At 38.6% G+C, this 3,407-nt stretch overlaps 1 non-coding gene across 1 annotated transcript; it reads left to right on the forward strand.

The window, feature by feature from the left end:
• Window positions 1-718: 718 nt before the first annotated feature.
• Window positions 719-825, forward strand: LOC121229934 (small nucleolar RNA R71). The gene has a single exon (XR_005927885.1). It is a non-coding gene; the product is annotated as a small nucleolar RNA R71 (small nucleolar RNA).
• The last annotated feature ends 2,582 nt before the right edge of the window (window positions 826-3,407 follow it).

Genomic DNA, 3,407 nt, shown 5'->3' on the forward strand with positions numbered 1-3,407 from the left:
CTTGGGTTAGGTTCAGTATTACTTGGAAAACTACCTTGTGGTCGTTCGGAGATAAGTTTGGAAAGCTAGCCTATTGAGTTTCGAGTCCTTGGATCGATGCTTGTTGATTTTTAAGTGCTGTCTCGGTATTTTGGAAACGGGTTTCTGACATTGATATGAATTCTAAGAGCATCTCCTCAAGGTTTGGTTTCTTCTCTTGTTGATAAGGTGGCTGTTGAAAACCCTGAGGATTTTGTGGCTTTTGATTTCCTTGACCACCCAGGAGAAATTTGGGTGGTTCCTCCAACCTGCATTATAAGTATTACTGTATGGGTTATTTTGAGATCTAAAGTTATTATTACCTATATAGTTGACTTGTTCCTCTTCAGTTGTGGGATTGAAGGATTGATATTCTGTATGCACACCTCCTCCGCTTGAGTCACACCTCATTACTGGATGTACCTACGTAGAACCAAATAAACCATCAAATTTTTTATTGAGAAGTTCTACCTGATTTGACAACATAGTAACTCAGTCAACATTATAAACGCCGGCTGTTTTTGTTGGCTTAGTCCTCATGACTTGCCACTAATAGTTATTCAGTGAAATCTCTTCAATGAATTTAGAAGCCTCTTCAGGTGTTTTGTTGTTGACAGTTTCGCCAACAACTGCGTCAACCATTTGCCGAGTCGAGGGATTCAGACCATTGTAGAATATTTGTACTTGTAGCCAAAGTAGTAACCCATGGTGAGGGCACCTTCTCAGTAAGTCCTTGTATCTCTCCCATGCATCGTAAAGTGTTTCTAAATCCATCTACACAAAAGAAGAGATATCATTACGTAATTTAGCCGTTTTAGTTGGCGAAAAATATTTTAGTAAAAATTTCTCGATCATTTGTTCCCAAGTAGTGATAGACACTCGTGGTAACGAGTTCAACCACTATTTAGCTTTGTTTCTCAATGAAAAGGGAAATAACTGAAGACTAATGGCATCATTAGAAACGCCATTGATTTTAAATGTATCGCAAAATTCTAGAAAGTTTGCTAAGTGAGCGTTAGGATCTTCATCCTGCAAACCATCAAACTGAACAAACTGCTGTATCATTTAAATTGTGTTAGGTTTTAGGTCAAAAGTATTCGCAGCTACAGCAGGTCCTACTATGCTAGATTCAGTTCCTGTTAAAGAAGGTTTAGCATGATCATACATCGTGCGTGGAGCAGGATTTTGATTAGCCACAATTGCAGGAGGTAGCTGATTGCCTTGGTTTTCAACCATCTCTTCGGTTGGGGGTTGAGTATCGTCTTCTTGCTCGTTCTCCGTGTATCGTAAGTTGCGCCTTATCTCTCTTTGATTTGTACGAACTGTACGATCGATTTCTTCGTCAAAAAGTAATGGTCCCGATGGGTTTCTTCTAGTCATAAACTATAAAAACCTGCCGAGAGAAAGAAAAAGTAAATTAATAAATAATAATAAAAAATTAAATTACACGAAAAATAAATGGCTAAAGTAATAAAAATTGAGCGTTCCTAATATTTTATTTCCCTGACAACGGCGCCAAAAACTTGATCGCGTGATTCGTAACAAGTAATAAATATTTATAATGAAGATCGAACCTAGACTAACTATTATCACGACGAAAAGGAAAGCGCACCTATCAAACAATAGTATAGTAATGGCAAGACCGGGATATCGTACCCAAGGGAACCAAAAGTACTAGTAATAACTATCTTTTTATTATTTAACGTAGAAATAAAGAGGGGTTGTTTATTAAACTAATTAACTAATTAAACTAAAGCAAAGAGAAAATTTGGAAAAAGACTTGAAGAAAAGTAATTGATAAAGACGACACCCAATGAGGAATCCACAAAGATTTCACTTGTTATTTGACTCTGAACCAGACGATTTAATCACTTGACTTGATCCGTGAGACTCCCTAACCTATATTATTATTTCTTTTGAGACTAATAACACCTAACCCTCAGTTAAATTAATCAAAATTTCTTTCTTAATTAAAACCCCTAGGGAAGCAGTAAATCGATCTATGGACTCCCATATACGTTTCACCCTAATCCGGCAAAGTATTGTAACCCTATTTCTAGGTGTTCGATCAACTCCGCTTAATTATGCCAAATCTACTCTTAGACAGGGACTTTTGCTCCTCCGCATAAGCGCATCAAATCATGAATTAATACCTGGAATATTAACTCAAGCATTAAGAACACATAATTAAGAACAAATCAAGTATTTATCATACTGTTCAGATAATAATAACAAGATCCATCATAGGTTTCAACCCCCTTAGGTATCTAAGGGGTTTAGTTCATAATAAAATAAGAGTACATCTCAAAAGTATGAAAATAACAAAACATAAAGAAAACTCTAAAACCCCTGAAGGAATTCTGAGAGAGATCTTCAGTCTTGGAGTAGCTCCGGCTTTTGGGATGGATCGTCTGGCTTTCTTCAAGTAATTCCCGACGTGTGGTTCTGTATTATAGAAAAGTTCTAGAGGGGGCAGCCCTTTCTAAGTCATACTTAGGGTGTTTATATAGACTTTGGATTGGCTTTCTTCCTCCCTAAGTATCTTTTTCCGTGTAAAATACAACTCTTTGAAAAAGGGATACTCTCGTGTGCCACGGCCGTGTAACGTGTTTGCCAGGCCGTGTTCGATCTGTTAAATTGCACACAGCTGTGTAGGTCAATGGCCAGGCTGTGTGAATCATGAAAACCTTGGTCGACATCCTCGAAAGGCACGGGCGTGTAAACAGCCCGTGTGGCAAGGCTTAGGCCATGTCATCTTCTCGATTTGGTCTGTTTTGTCCCTTTTTGGCTCATTTTCGGCTCCTTTTGACTCTTGGTACTCTCTTGAGTACAAAACATGAAATAATCGGATTAAGAGGACTAAAAAAATGTATAATTTGGGGTAAAAACATGTATAATTTGGTGTTTATCAGCATGGTAATAAACCCAAGGGCAGAAACACGGCCGTATGTCTCAGCCGTGTGGTGGACACAACCTGGTGCACAGGTGTTTGCCTTGGTCGTGTGTCATTTTGGGTGTGCTAACGTCAGGGATAGAATACTCAAGTTTTCTCACACGGGCCAGGGACACGAGCGTTTACCAAGGCCGTGTGAAGTCTGCACTTGTTTTATGAAAAAAATTGTGGAATTAATTTGGCCACATGGGCAATCGGCACAAGCGTGTCCCAAGCCACACGGGCTTGTGGAAGCACACGGCCTACCCACATGGGCGTTTGCCCTTTTTTTCAAGTAAAATTTTGAAAGTGGGTTTAAAGACTCGAAATAATTCTGAATAGTTTTCAATGATAGATTTACGGATTCTAGGCCAATAATAAATAGTCTAAGGTGATAATTAAAAGAATTTAATTTGGATCGAGTCCCGGTGACTTGAGGTTGTTTGATTGTAGGTGA

This window comes from Gossypium hirsutum, chromosome A05 (genome assembly GCF_007990345.1).
Source record: "Gossypium hirsutum isolate 1008001.06 chromosome A05, Gossypium_hirsutum_v2.1, whole genome shotgun sequence".
Lineage (NCBI taxonomy): Eukaryota > Viridiplantae > Streptophyta > Magnoliopsida > Malvales > Malvaceae > Gossypium > Gossypium hirsutum.